Here is a 16,284-nt window from a genome sequence, read left to right as displayed (position 1 = left end):
TTTACTATCCGGCACAACCAGTGATCGTACATGTGTCTTATGAGTTTTTATATGTAATGGCTATAGTGGCACAATAGTGGGAAATATTGGTAAATCGGGGAAAAAAAAATTAAGCTTTATTTGTGGACCATTTTACCTTACAACACCCTGCGTGTACCCCTTCACCAGGAATGTATTATACGTATTACATGTAGTTTGCCAGGTTTAGCTTGTATAGCTGAGAGTAAATTACTGAAATATCAGATTTTTTGCTGTGTAGTTCCACACTGTGGTGAACTTGGTAGTAGTAAAATGCATGCTTGTTTTTTTGGGTGAGCTACAGAGCCTTTTCCTCTCATCATCTATAATGTGCTCTGTCCCATGGAGGCTCAGCCCCAGGCTATAACCGTGCTGACAGCGCTTAACCTCACATAGCTTCATGAGGCTCTGTTGCCAGAGAGGAGCTGCTCCCTGTGTCCAGTTCAGCCGTGCTTGCGTCATCAGGTTGACGGGGCCCTGAGCTCGCTAACCTGCAGCCCTGTGGAGGCGCAGCAAACCACAGCGACGAGCTCTGTGAGTGACAGAATGAATGAATGAACATGTGCCTGCAAGGATGTTTTCACTCTGGGTGCTAAGCAAAGCAAGACCAAGCTGATCTTTACAAGCTCCCCGCCAGTGCGAGAGAGCAATGCAGTGCATCTGTTTCACCACAGGGTGGCACTACACACTGAACGCTTATAGTTGTGTAGTTGTTCTTTTTATTCATTTATTTTATTTTTTAGGTTTACCACTATTTCACCATTATTACCATTACATGTAAGATATTAGAAGGCCTGTAGGATCACTGGTGGTTTTGGGTTGTAAATAAAGTGGCTATATTTGTGTTGAAGACATTCCCTGATTCCTGTCTCACCACCACTGTATAGAAATCTCAGGCTGTGTGTAATAAACCATTTCACATCAGACCACTCTGACAGCATCTGTTTTTACATCTCAGCCACTAAATTATGTAGAAACTTGGACAAATTTGTGGAATTCCTCCAACGTTCAGCCACACAGTAAGTCACCCTCTATCCTAAAGCGCATCAGTAAGTCTGAATGAAGGCCTGGATGCAGTTTGAGCAAGTTGAGAGAAGTTTTGGGAATATATTTACAAAGAGTTGGGTGACGACTGACTTCTAGCAACGTTAGGCTTATGCATTTAATGCTAAGCAGAGCATTAAATGCAAGATATGGACACTAAACATGTCTTGCCTGATTAACTACATCTGGTATTGCCTGTCAATGAAAGCATCCTAGATGTAGACAGAATTTGGAAAAATGTGTGGAATTCTCCTTTAAACCCCCCCCCCCTCCCATTCTTCCACATTATTGATATAAAACCAATTGATTTAATCTCTTTAGCCGCAGGACCGAACGTGAAGTCGTGCTGAGTTTACCGAGTTACTTCAGTGAAGGGCTGAGAGTGGAGGAAGTTGGTGAAAATATAGGCCCTCGTTCATCTAATATAAACACCCTTCTGACCTCCCAGCTCTAAATATTCCCCTTCTCTCTCCCTTCTATCTCCTTCTCTCATCTCTCCTATAAACATGCTCGCTCTGTCTCTTTTTCTTTCACTCCCCTCGACGTCCAGCTCTCCTCCTCTGTTTGAAATGCATGTTAACTAGGAATGAGTGAAACCCATGAGTCATCTCAGCGTGCTGTTTTTAATATGGAAGGGCTAGTTTGAAGGCCGGACACAGGACTAAGGGGCATTCTAAACTGTTTTGTTTACTGTCACGGTAGATCTGCAAGTTTCTTCCTGATTTATTTTCTTGATTTAGTTTTCATCTGTTTATCCGCATTCACTGCAGTAAACATGGAAAACGTTAAGATGCTGTCCATGTGAAGTGAGTCTGCTTCTTCTGCATTAGTTTATTCAGGCCTTAACGCTGCAGTCCGTAGGCGTCGGGAACATCTAGATAAACACATACAGTATTAAAGACGTTTACAACAGCAGCTCGTGAAGCAGAAGACCGGAGGTGGACGTCCTGGCAGCGGTACTCGGGTCCGGCATGTTAATCTGACCTGAGACTCCGTTCACAGTGATGTAGGTAAAAAAAAAATCCAATTTTATTTCTGTTGTCAACATAAACACAAACAAATGTTTTGACACAATTTGATCAGCCAAGACGTGGTTGGGATAGTGTAGTGGGTAACTCCTCTGCCTTCTACACTGTAGACTGGGGTTCAATCCCCACCTGGGCAAACACCCTACACTATACCAATAAGAGTCCTTGGGCAAGACTCCTAACACCACCTTGGCCTGCCTGTGTAAAATAATCAAATTGATCTCTGGATAAGAGCGTCAGCCAAATGCCGTAAATGTAAATCCGAGGCTCCGAGGCTAACGTCGCTTGAGGTCAATAATCACCCAAAACTCTTCTGTGGTCAGATGCCCTCACCATTCAGCTACACGGTGAAGTTTTGTTCGTTTTCATAGTTCACAGTAAGTCATCCTCTATATTACCGCACATCAACAATGAAGACCTGGATGCGGTTTTTACTGGACTGAGAGAAGTTTTGAAGATGCATTTACAGAAAAGATTTGGGTGACTATTGACTCCTAGTGTTTGTCAGCAACTATAGCCTCATGACTTCAGTGCTAAACTAAAGCAAAATTTGGACACCGATTTGGACACTTGGCTGACTGACCTTATCTGGGGTAAATGAAAATGGTACACATTTGATTTTTTTGCTAAACCTTTCTTTTAACTCCAGTTTACTGGGTGGTAAGTAACTGCAGCATTATTTATGGTTGGATAGTGTAGTGGGTAACACCTCTGCCGTCTACGCTGTAGACTGGGGTTCAATCCCCGGCTTGGACAAGCACCCTACACCATACCAATAAGAGTCCTTGGGCAAGACTCCTAACACTGCCTTCGCCTACCTGTGTAAAATGATCAGATTGTAAGTCGCTCTGGATAAGAGTGTCAGCCAAATGCCATGAATGTAAATGTAATGTAATGTTAAGGTGGATAGAAGATTCGAACAAGCAGCTACCGTCTCCAGAGATTGGCGTGTGGAATGGTGTGAATCTGGTGCTGGCAGACACAGTTCATATATTTCTGCTTTTAATGATGTGCTTTTATATCTGAATCATGAAGATGGTTAGTGTGAGCTGCAAAAGAACAAGGTGGCACCAAGAAGACAAAAATGAAAAAGCTACTTAAAGAGGATGAGGACATATCCGAGCAGGTGGGCAGTGAAAAATGCTGACTGTGACTTACTTAGGTAGCACTAGCTTGAAGCATATTGACTGTCATGATTATGCCACATTAAGGATAAAAGCTTTCGTCATTTTTTTTTATTTTATTACTAGTTAATCACTTTGGTGAGAGGAACAGGGTTTGGGGTGGGCTGGTCTGCATCATATAACTGCTGGTCTGAAAACAAGTCGCACTCCAGCCCTGGCTAGGCCCATTCTGAGCATGGCAGACAGTGTGTGCCTGCAGGGAGAATCCCTGTTGAACTGTGGAAACTTTTGTAGAGCAAACTAAAGAAATTCATCCAGTCAGTAAGTGTTATTGAGTTAGAATGGTCAGAATTAAGCAAAGCAATTTGAGTGATGTAATGTTTGAGCTGAGCAAGGCCGACCTGAATGAACAGGTAAAGATGTTTCTGAGTTTCTCTCCCTGCTCCCAGCACACCTGATCCGACTAATGAACAAGTCTTTCCTGAGGTTAACTGGGAGTGTTAGAACAGAGGAAATGCTACAGCTTGCAGGACGCGACTGCTTTAGATTCCAGTGTTGGACAGTAACTGAGTAAATGTAATTAGTTTCTGTTCTTAAGTATTTTTCTATATCTGTACTTTACTTAAGTTTTTCCATTACTGGGCAACTTTTTCCTTTCACTCCACTACATTTCAGAGTCTAATATCCGACTTTTTCCTCCTACATTTTGAGAAATCTGTCATTCCTTTTGGTTTCTGTGTGTATAAAAACGTAACATGTCAAAACGAAAGAAGCGCAAAGCCAGAGGACCAATCAGGGCCCAGCGGTCACTTTGTTTAGAGCTGGTTTTGACCTGTTGGTCATACCGACCCAGTGCAGCACGCGGTTCAACGTCAGCGCAGCAGCGTAAAACTTTGGGAGAGTCTGTTCAACATAAATGATGAACTAACCTAACTTTGTGTAAATAGAGCTCAATATAGAAATATGTCCACATATGCAGTCGAGACTGACGCGGCTTTTTTCTGAATTCCTACAAACACCATTTCATTTTATAGTAAATGAGTTTGGGCTGGTTTATGTTTATGAACAGACGCCTACAGATCAACATAGTAAAGGAGCTCATCTGTGATCCTGAGTTTAAAGCCAGTTTTTATTCAACTGAAACTTGGAACTAAGTTGTAAATAAATCTGAAACTGAAACTTTGCTTGTGTGTAAAAAGTGATTTCAGAGCCACTCGGTTCTCCCTGATGGAAACTGTTTACCTTCAGTGTTTTGTGCTTCTGATCATTTTAATAGACGTCAGCGTCACTAATTAATGACGTTCTATTAAAAGACTGGTTTACCAAGAGAGACGCTGGAGGACTTTCACCTGAAATGAGTTCATGAAGCCAGTCTGGTTATAAAAATGATAACAGGACATCAGAGCCAGAATTACTCTTTTAGTACTTTTACTTTATACTTAAGTACATTTGAAGGGAAATACTTTAGTACTTTTACTCAAGTGGAGGTCTAAAGGGAGGAACTTCTACTTTTACTGGAGGAATATTTTACCTTGGGTGTCTCTGCTTTAACTCTGGTACATGGTTTGTGTACTTTGTCCACCTCTGTTAGGTTCTAACATTATTATTACTAGTGAATGTCACTAAAACTTTAAGCATTCACATATTTTTATGGTGAAATGCAGCCAGGCCTTTTCAAGTGGGATGTTGACCAGGCTGGTTAAAGATTAAAACAGCTGCTGGGTGCTCTGCTTTCTGTGCTGCATGGTTATCGGCGTTGTCATGGTTAAGGAAAGCTGTTGGTTTTGCTCCGTTCAGTTCTGAGCCTAACCTAAAAATAAAAAAGCCATGTAGTGACTTAGTGCCTGTCCAGCGTCCAGTGATCAGAGCTTTGCAGCATTTTTAGAAGTGTATTCCTGAGGGACAGTTAAGCAGTGTTCAGATTTGTGTAATTTCACTAATTGGCTGCTGTTGTCTGGCCCCGTGTCTGACCTGAGATCAGGTGGAAGATCATAAAGGGTGGAGTGATTGCACCCCAGCTGTGTGAGTGCTCACCGAAAGAGAGGCCTCAACACAATCAGAGCTAATCACTGTCCCTCAGAACCTGGTGTGGAATCACCGAGCCTTCATCCATCATTCAGCTGACAAGCATGGCATACGCTCCACTCTCAGCGCTCCTCCTTTCCTCTTTTTCTTTCCTGTCCTCTCATCTCTTCACCCCTCTGCTTATGTCCTTTGCTTTCTTCTCTACTTGTCATTCCTGTTCTCTTTTCTTTTCCTCGTCTCCTTTTCTAGCCTCTCCTCCTCACCACCTCTTACCTCTCTTTGTTCTCCCTTTGTCTCATCTTGTCTCTTCTACTTTCCTCTTGTCTCCTTTCTCCTTTTCTCTCCTTTCCTTTTTTCTTCTGTTCTCTCATTTCATCTCATTTATTCTCATCTTCTCACCTCTCTTCTTCTGTCCTCTTCTGTGCTTTTCTCCCTCCTGTATCCTCTCCACCTCTTCCCTCTTCTGTCCTCGTCTTGTATCCTCTTTTTCATTCTTCTCTTTTCTTCTGTTCTCTTCTCTCGTCTGCTCTTCCCTCCTCTTCTTGGATTTTCTCCACCTCATTATTCTCTTCCGTCATTTGCTGTTCTTCTCTTCTCTTTTCTTCTCTTCTCTCCTGAATTGTCTCTTTCATTTTCTCCTCCAAGCACTGATTAGCAACCATTTCACTATCCTAAGATATTGTTTTCATCAAGCCAGTGTTCCTGTGAATGTACTTTGAATTTGAAGCTTCAGATACGGAAAACATGGGATTTGTAAAAGTGAGACTCGGTACTCTGATAAAGCAGTTGTCATGTAAAACACAAATAAAAGCTGTCAATCTGAGTTGAAATTGAAGTTGCTGAATTGCTGCATCATTCAGAGGTAAGATGTAAATTATATATGCTCACTTGTGCTGCCAGCTATTTAGACATTAACGGCTGTGTGTTGTTCTTTTCAGAGGTCAGTAAATCTGCACTGCTATACAAGCTGCACCCTGACCACTTTAACTTATATCAGAGTTTCATTTCTGACCAAAATAATCTTGCTATAGTTTTGTTTTTACTGCAATAACATACTGGAACATGAAGGATGACGACTGTACTGCTGCCGGCAATCGCCTGTAACGTCATATTGAGCCAAAGTGGCTCAAATAAGATAAAATAAGACTTTTATTATCCCACTGGGGGAAATTTGAATTGTTACAGCAGATAAAGAGCAGTAAGTAGACAAAGATGTGCAACATACAAAATATAAGATATACTATAGAAATAAATCAATAAACAAGGCGTCTGTTAGCAGAAAAATGTAAAAAATAAAAATAGAATTAAGAAACTACAAATGTACAGTTTGCACATGCAGCTGTGTGGAATATTGCACATTTCTGAGCAGGTAATGACTGGATATCACACAGAAACTGTAGATATTGCCCAGAACTTGTGCATGTATTGCACTTGTAGGTTACCATTCTGTCAGCAGCAGATGTTGCATATTAATGAGAGGCAGGATAAGATCCAGGTCTATGTGGTGTGTTTGTGATGGAGTGCACTATGATGGAGTGAGGTGTGAGCCCATAGTGTGTTTATGATGGAGAGTGTCTGAGTCTCTGCTTGGGGAGGTTCTGGTCGTAGAGCCGAACAGCCGTGGGCAGAAAGGAGCTGCGGCATCTCTCTTTCCCGCATCGCAGGTGGAGGAGCCGGTCACTGAAGGAGCTGCCCAGTGCTGCAGCTGCCTCCTGTAGTGGGTGAGAGGGGTTGTCCATTATGGATGCAAGCTTGGTCAACATCCTCCTCTCCACCACCTCCCCCACTGGGTCCAGCGCACAGCCTAGGACAGAACCAGCCTTCCTGATAAGCTTGTCCAGTTTCTTCCTGTCTAAGAACATGATTCTAGCAGTGCTTCCCGCCTTTTCAAGATGAGCAAGGGATCTGTGGAGTAGATAAGTTGTGCATCCTCCACTCCAGTGCCTGGCTGGTAGACAAATTGCAGAGGATCCATAGCTGGTCTCCATCAGCAGACAAAGATGCGCAAGAAGAAGTCTTTCCAGAGCCTTCATCAGATGTGAGGTCAGTGCCACTGGTCTGTAGCCATTCAGATCACTGGGGTTTTTGGGATAGGTACTACACACAATGTCTTCCAGAGTACTGGCACTCTCTCCTGTTTCAGGCTTAGGTTGAAAATGTCCTTTACTATCCCACACAGTTGGTCTGCACAGTGCCTCAGGATCCCAGGACTGATGTTGTCTGGACCTGCTGCCTTCCCCACCTTCACCTTCCTCAGTTTCCTCCTCACTTGTTCTCTGGTTAGGGACAGAGGAGCACAGGGCTGAGTGCTGGGAGCTCAAAGCAGGGATGCAAGCTGGGCTGAGGGAGGGTCAGCTACCAGATCTAATGTGTTAAAGAAGGAATTGAGGTCATTTGCCCACTGCAGGTTTCCTACAGGCTGGCTGTTGGACTCCTTAAAATCTGAGATGGTTTTATGTTTGTCAATATGCTATTGTCTTTATGCAGCCAGAGAAGGCCAACAGTAACCGGTAATGAATGAATGATGAGTAATGTAACCTCAGCAAACATACCTACAGAAATATTTCAAGGGGTTTGTTTCTACAACCTCTTAAAACCTGAGTGTAGATAAGCCCAGTTTATACAGCTCGGTCGGTCAGAACTAAAACACTCTTTCAAAAAGAACGGATACAATAAAATACAGACAGGAAAATGCATTCATAGGTGAGATGCATGACACTGGTTAGTACACTGCCACTGTGATGCTGCACAGCCCTCATGTAATCTGCTGTGATACAATAAAAAATACTTGACCACTGAAAAAGGTGGCCACGTAGAGCTGCTCCTCTCCTCTCCCTTTTTTTTTTTTCTTTCTCCTGCTATCTCATCTTCTTCTCTCCTCTCATCTAATCTTCTCTTCTCTCCTCTATCCTTCATCTAATCTTCCCTTCTTTGCGCAACGTTCTCCAACACACATCGCTTGCGTAACAAATCTCCACTTTTATGCCGTCATGCTGTTTTTAGGTCACATTAACCCAGTGCGTCACATGAGGCTCTGTCAAGCTTTGGCTATTTCACAGCAGACCGAAGCCACTGTGGCTGATGCTCACTTCCCTCCCGACCCGATGCCCCAGGCGCAGGACGTACGCCTTGAGTTCAAGCAGAAAACACTAGTTGTGTAACATGGTTCATTCCGCCCTGCGCTCATATGCCGTAGTGCTCTGGAACAGCAGCTGTGTCAGTCCGGCCGGGTGAGTGGGCAGAGAGGTTCAGGCTGATGGACGCACAGAGAGATCAGAGCTGAAGTCCTGTCTGTGGGGAGAGCAACTGCCCTCGTATATGAATCCTGCTGCCTTTTCACTCACGCTCCACTACACTTCCGGTGAGAAGGAGGAAAATACACAAAGTCTGATCAAATCGAATCATTTGCCCAACTGCTTACGTCTGCTCAGTTTAACTAGACTGCAGACTTTAAATCTGTCCACAGTTGTACACTATCAGAAAAGAAGGTACGTCACTGACACTGGGGCCAGTACCCCTCTTGTCACTGGGGTGGTACCTTCAGGGGTACATCCATCCCAGTACCTCTAGTCAGGGAACATAACTGTACCATAATCTATTTGAATCATATTTTTCTAAGATGTACTGACCACACACCCCGTCTCGCCTCCAGGACTTTAATTTTATTGATCTGATTTAAAACATTTGGTTATGAAAAGGTCCAAATATCTACTTTTGCACTGGGAAAAACTCATGTAAGGTACACCACTGGACCTTAAAACCACTGTTGCACCTTTGAGGGTACACTTGCATTGTTTGTACCTTGTTGAATGAATCATGTACCTGCATGGTACCTTTATTTCTGACAGTGTATTTACCCAAAAATCTCAGGCGTGCAAAAATTAGGGGATCATATGTAACTAAAAGTAACTTTCAGTAGGCATTGAAAGGTGGGGCCCACATCCGTACCAGGGGCTCAGTCTTTTGTATCACAGCAGTCCACTCCCAGATTTGCACCTTAAATCCTATAATTATTTAGCACTGTTTGCAGACTGAGGCCTGCAAACTCACATTTCAATCACCAGATCATTTATTATTAGCTGGTGTAGCCTAACAGGATTGCCAGGTCTCGTTCTCCTTTCACGTTAAGCTGTCTTACATTAGACGTAGTTTGAAATGATGCGGTGGTGCTGTGTGTCTTGGAGAAAGCACAGGCTAGTCTTCACCTTCCTAGCTCATGTGACAGGAGGAGACCTAACCAGCTCATTTCTAATATGTAGATTTAGGCTATTAAACTCATATGTAGCATTGCTGCTGATAGCATTGTCTGATGAGTGATTTAGCCTATCAAAATATTTCAACCCTTCATATTATCTTATCCAAGGTAGGAGAATTCACTCATGTTTCCTTTCACGTTGTGATGATGCCTAATGGACTACTCCAAAAAATAACTGACCAGTAAAAAATCTAATCGTGCAGCCTCTAATTAATAAATGAATTAATAATGTATGTTTGCGCATCCAGAGCAATGGACAGTGTAGAAAAGAGGTGAAGAAGAGGGTGCAGGCAGGATGGAGTGGGTGGAGACGGATGTCAGGGTTGATGTGTGACAGAAGGACAGCAGCAAGAGTGAAAGGGAAGGTCTACAAGACAGCAGTGCGTCCTGCTATGATGTGCGGTTTGGAGACTGTGGCTCTGTCTAAAAGACAGGAGGCTGAGCTGGAGGTGGCGGAGATGAAGATGCTGAGATTTTCGTTGGGAGTGATGAGGATGGACAAGATTAGAAATGAGCAGATCAGAGGGACAGTGAAGGTGGAGCAGTTTGGAGATAAAGCCAGAGAGGCCAGGATGAGATGGTTTGGACATGTGTTGAGGAGGAATAGTGGATATATCGGGCAAAGAATGTTGGAGATGGAGCTGCCGGGTAGAAGGAGAAGAGGTAGACCTCAGAGAAGGTTTATGGATGTAGTGTAGGTGGACATGGAGATGGTTGGTGTGAAGGTAGAGGAGGCAGTGGATAGGGCAAGATGGAGGCAGATGATCCGCTGTGGTGACCCCTAAAGGGAGCAGCCGAAAGAAGAAGAAGAAGAAGTTTGCGCATCGTGTCAGTTGTACTATGTAAGCAAGTCTGTACTTCTTATTTTGGTCAGAGTTCTTCATGAGATCTTGGCACTCAGTGTTACTGACTTTAGTAGAGCACACACTGCCTGACTATTTTTCAGGGAAGGAGTTCATTATGCTGGACCTTTAGGGTTTAGATTTGTGTGCGGGGCTCTCATCCCAGACAGAGAGAGCAGGAATCTCGTCTGCAGTGATTTTTCTCTGGCTGCGTAGTTAACCCTTTCAGACCTGAATTAAGGCCTTTCTGCTTTTGTATGTCTTCGTGTTTCGCATCAGATTGCCGTCTGACACTAACGTCCACTGTGATTTACTGTCTCAATATCTCGCAGAACCTCATCTAATGAGATATGTCACTCAGTAAGTACTCCAGTGTACTGTAGTGGTGGATAGAGGTCCTTAACCAGCCTACAAGAGCCAAAAGCAGACCTGGAACAATGAGGGGGTGTCTGCAGTCTATGGAGGGGCTTGAGATAGGGAGATGTGGATGAGTGGGTGAAGACAAAAAAGGTGGGAATTGTACAGTAGCTCACATTCGAGAGCCACGCATTCAGGCGTGAATCAACATTTACAGCATAACAAAGTTTAGTTTCTCAGCTAATTTACATAGCAGTTTAAAGGCGGTCCAGTTTTACAAAGTGGCTGTAGCTGTAAAAACACATGCTGTAAATAAAGTAGAAAGCATATATTTTGGAGGTATATTTTAAGGGCAAGCAACGGCCAGATGTGTCCGTCTTCAAATGTGATCGTCATTGTCAGGGTTTATTGGCAAAACATGAAAATTTCTGAGAAACTATCTAGTTATCACTAAATTATAATCAAAACATTACCATAAAACCTCTAAAGCCAAAGGAAATAGTCTGAAAATGCGAGCTAACCTATCTACTTATAACTACCTAAGTACTTATAGTACCATTATACATGGTAATATAGATAAAATAGCTTAATGCTCAAATGGAAAAATCTGTTTATATTGTATAGAAGAATAACTTGTAAAAAGCTGGTTAGTTTTACTGTGATCAGTAAAAAAAAAGGTCTGATAGGGTTAAAATGTACTAGTGTTAAGCTGCATACTGAGAGAGAGACAGGCTAAAGTACAAGCAGAAGCCTGAGCAGTGAGTCAGCTGAGATTCTGCTTGAGCCGTGATGTGAGGATGGCCATAAAACGGCTGAGAGGCCTGACTCCCAGTCGTTAACAGCGGACGTGTCCATGGATGAAACAGATGAGATGACGCCATGCTGCCGTACCTTATGTTGCAGTATGTTGAACATTTTCTCTGAAGACGTCTGATCGTTAGGGGTCAGAGGATTGTCCTCAGATGACTTGCTCATCGATCAAAAGCGCTAACCGTAGCTTTACCTTGACGACTCAGCATGAGAATGAAAGAGGACTCCCACAGAGGGAGTTTTGGGCCACACAGGCTGAGAACGCTCCTGTGGTAGATGCATGGACTGATATGTTTCACCATCCTAACCACACACTGTGTTGTGTAACAGTGTTCTCGCTCACCTCTGAAGAATCTGCTCATCTGGGGTCATTGTTGTCGATGCTGTTATCTTTAAATGCTCTGCAGCTCCTGTGAGGCCCTATTAACCACACTGTCCTTTTGTACCAAAGCTGACAAAGTACACAAACAAGGCCTACTGAAGTGAGAGAGAGAGAGAGAGAGAGAGACGCATAGAGAGCATGAATGAGCGAGAACCAAAAGCACCAATACCCATGTGGGATAATTTTAACCAGCTTTTCACTCATCCCACGTCACTGTCCCGCTCCAGAAAATGAGTGTGGAGTGAAAGGCCAGGGCGGGGCACTACACCTAACCAAGCCTAGTCACGCACAGTGGGGTGGGGGGGTGAAAATAATGATAATAAGAGGCCGCGAGCGAAGGGACCGTTTGATGTGTGCAGCCTGAGAACATTAAAGAGGTGCAGGATGCTCATTATCAACAGCACTGGAACATTTCTATACCTGTGATTTCCATCAGGTATAATCAGGCAAGCGTGAATGTGATTTAACTCTCGCTCCGCTTAATTGAAGAGGAGCCATAAAGCCAGAATAATAACAGCACTTTATGGCCAGATGGGGGGGGAGAGGGAGAGTCGGCCTTGTCTAGACTTTTACTGCGGGACAGTTCAGATTGTTTCTGAGCATTAAAGTTTTGGTGGAGGGTGAACCACCCAAACATGAAACCACATGACCAGGAGAAGGGCACAGATGATCTGATAAACCACAAGAGAAGATAGCCGTCCTTTCAATTCTATTTTTCACTAGACGCTGAGTATCAGTGGAGTCTTTTTGCTCTTACGTAAGGAAAAAGGCATCGTGGTGTTATTTACTGTCTCTGGGAGCTGAGATAGACGAGCGTCGCCACGGGTTGTTTTGGAAACAGCGATCTTGTGAAGCATGTGAGCCACCTACTTCTTTCCCCTTCATGGGGTCAATAGATTTTCATACCGTTACGATGTAGTGGCAGGGCACTCTTTTTCTGCTGGGCCTTAGACGTGACGCTGCTCCATACATTCCGGTGGATCACACCATCAAAGAACTTGCACTCATTTCGGGGACATAGTGAGAGAATCTCATCTTATTTGCAGAACTTAGAAATGACAACATAAACTGAAGGCACAGAAGGAGCACAAATCCAAAAGAAACATGCCTTTTTCTTTGACTTAGCAGCTTCTACAGCCCTAAAGAGGCTGTGTTAGTTCTTTTAGCGTTCAGTGGTAATTAAGTTTCGGTTAAAGGCTCGAACAAAGAAGCTCTTAGCAGAGATTATGATCTGCTGGAACACAGAAGGACCCCCAGCTCTTGCTCTCGTGCTCCTTTATTTACTGGGCGCTGACAGACATGGACACAGTATCGCTGCACTAGCACTCTCCCCTTGCAGAAAGTGGAGAGAAAAGAAAAGTGGGATTATAAAGCTAGTGTGATAAATCCATAAGTGATGGGACAGGAGGGGAAGATGCTGGTCAACTCTAAGCCACGTTAAGACCCTGATATGAGCTTTAAAGAGGCACTTTGGGCAAAATTACAGTTTTGATCTTTGCTACATCTGTTGTAAACATGATTACTCACACCTTACACTGGTGTCCTCGTAGGTGTGACTGATATATCTTAAAGGTGGGAGGACCTTTTGAAAGCTGGCTAATGAATAAGGAAGCCAGGTAACTATTGTTTCTGTTAGGAAGCTGAATGTTTGTATATATCAGCCTCTTCATCAGTGATACATGAGTGGATTTCTTTATTGGCATGGATGGATTCCTAATGGTGGTTGTTTGCTGTATTTTTGCAGCGCTGGGTTTTGTAGGGAGAGAACACTTTTTTGCTCAAAAAGGATGCAAAATTCTGTCTAACTGGTGAGGCTGATGAATGCAGTGCTGAGCTACTGAATATTATATAACGTGACAAACATTAAATGCTTGCTTTAGCCCAGAATAACCTTTCTAACACAGGTAAACGTACTGCTTCACATTCACGTGAACGTTGTTGCCGACTAAGTTCGTCCCTTCATGGTTACAGTTCATCCGCACACTGGATAAAAACAGACACGTCCAGCTTGGTCAAGATTCATGTCACAAGACACGTAATAAACTCAGGAAAAAAAAGCTCTAAGATATGCAAAGCAGGGTGTCTCCAGGACCAGGGATGGGAAACACGTTACTAAACAACCTGAAAATGTTGTGTATATTGCATTAACATAAATAACCAATCTGCAAAAGGCATCATTTGCATGTATCTGACCTGCATAAATGACTGTACTACAGTTGTGGCCAAAAGTTTTGGGAATGGCTCAAATTTTGGTTTTCATAAAGTTTGCTGCCTCAGTTTTTTTAGAACCTTTTGTCAGATGTTTATATGGTATAATGAAGTAAATTATACACATTCTGTAAGTGTGTTAACCTTTTATTGACAAATACATCCAGTTTAAGCAAAGACTGAATATCTACAGTGTTGACCCTTCTTCTTTAAGACGTCTGCAATTCGCCTCGGCGTGCTTGAGATCAGCTTCTGGGCAAAATCTTGAATAATGGCAACCCATTCTTGCCTAATCAGTGCTTGGAGTTGATCATAGTTTCTGGGTTTTTTGTTTGTCCACCCTCTTTTTGAGGATTGACCATAGGTTCTCAATGGGATTGAGATCTGGGGAGTTTCCTGGCCCTGGACCCAAAATTTCAATGTTTTGTTCACCAAGCCACGTTTGCCTTGTGACATGGTGCTCCATCATGCTGGAAAAAGCATTGTTCATCTCCAAATTGCTCCTGGGTCGTTGGGAGAAGCTGCTCTTAGAGGATGTTTTGATACCGTTCTTATTCAGCTACGAGAACGGGTCACCACCAGTGCAGGGCTTGCTCAGGAATGGCAGAGGGCAGGTGTGAGTGCATCTGAACGCACAGCGAGACGAATTTTTTCGGAGGATGGCTTGGTGTCAAGAAGAGCAGCAAAGAAGCCACTTCTCTCCAAGAAAAACATCAGGGACAGACTGACAATCTGCAGGAAGTATAGGGATTGGACTGCAGAGGATTGGGATAAAGTTATTTTCTCTGATGAAGACCCCTTCAGACTGTGTGGGACATCTGGAAAAATGATTGTCCGGAGAAGAAAAGGTGAGCGCTACCATGAGTCCTGTGTCATGAGTCCTGTGAAGCATCCTGAGACCATTCATGTGTGGGGTTGCATCTCATCCAGGGGAGTCGGTTCGCTCACTGCAACCAGTAAATAACATATGGAATGCTTCATTATACCATATAAACATCTGATAAAAGGTTCTAAAAAAAACTGAGGCATCAAACTTTTGTGCCATTCTCAAAACTTTCGTCCATGGCTGTATATCCAATATGACCCTCAGACACCCCACCAGTCAAATTCAGAGCACCGCTATCATAACCACTTTCTGCAAAAGTTCAATACACTTCGTCCTCATCTACATTGGTCAGCACAAACTCCACAAAGCAGGTTGAGGCAAAGAGCCGATAAAATCTAATGACACACGTTCCCACACTGTCACTCACAGGCCAGCATAGGTCCTACACACACATGCCTCCGGTTACACGCCGGACATCAGTCCGGAATCTTGTGACTAGAGAACACGGTGCACGTGAAGATGAGATCTGTGTGAGAACCAGGTGGAACCCGTCCCCAAGGAGAACAGCTGAGAGAGGGGCATGCTCTGCATTAGGGATATGGCCACAGTGAAACTCTAGCAGCTTCAGTGGCAGGATGTGAAGTGAACACGGGACGTTACTCTCATTTCAGTTTAATGCCTAATGCAGTATTTAGTTGGTTGTCATAATTTGTCAAAAGGTTGTCACAATCTGAACAGATTTAGATCTCATAATCAGATCTTTTCTATTTCATTGATGCTTTGCCAGTTCTGCAGTTAACTGTGGTCAATACCATACTGAGTTTCACTAGAGAGAGAGAGAGAGAGAGAGAAACTGACCCACTCTGTGGTTTCATTGTAAAAAGATGCTGCTCCAGGTTTACAGAGCCTAGTCCAGTGTCAGAGTTATATCATATGGAACAACTGTTCCAACTCTATAACTTGAAGAGAAGCAGACAGTGTAAATCTTCAGCCAGTTTTTCCCTGATGCAGTGATTTGGCACTGGATGAAAAGACTGATCTGATTGGTGTCCCTGAAAAGATGCTATGAATTTAATACTCTGAAAAGATCAGTACAGCAATCAACATGATCATAATTAAGTTATAGTCCTACCACAAGGCAAAATTGTGTCTCCTTAGCACATCCAGGCTTTTACACGTACATTTGGACAACAATGGAAAATGTAACCGACACTACTATGTTGTAAATATGCTTTCTTTTATCCTACAGTGACTCTGCAGTGGGTCTCTAGCCAAGCCCGGATCACTCTGTTGGTTTTACTGCTGAGAAAAGTTGCTGTGTTGTTGTCGACAGTGATCTGCGAACCATCTACTGCTGGGCGTCGA

The sequence above is a fragment of the Pygocentrus nattereri genome, chromosome 11, assembly GCF_015220715.1.
Source record: "Pygocentrus nattereri isolate fPygNat1 chromosome 11, fPygNat1.pri, whole genome shotgun sequence".
NCBI classification, from domain to species: Eukaryota; Metazoa; Chordata; class Actinopteri; order Characiformes; family Serrasalmidae; genus Pygocentrus; species Pygocentrus nattereri.
The sequence above is the reverse complement of the archived record's forward strand: the minus strand, read 5'-3'. Positions refer to the sequence as shown.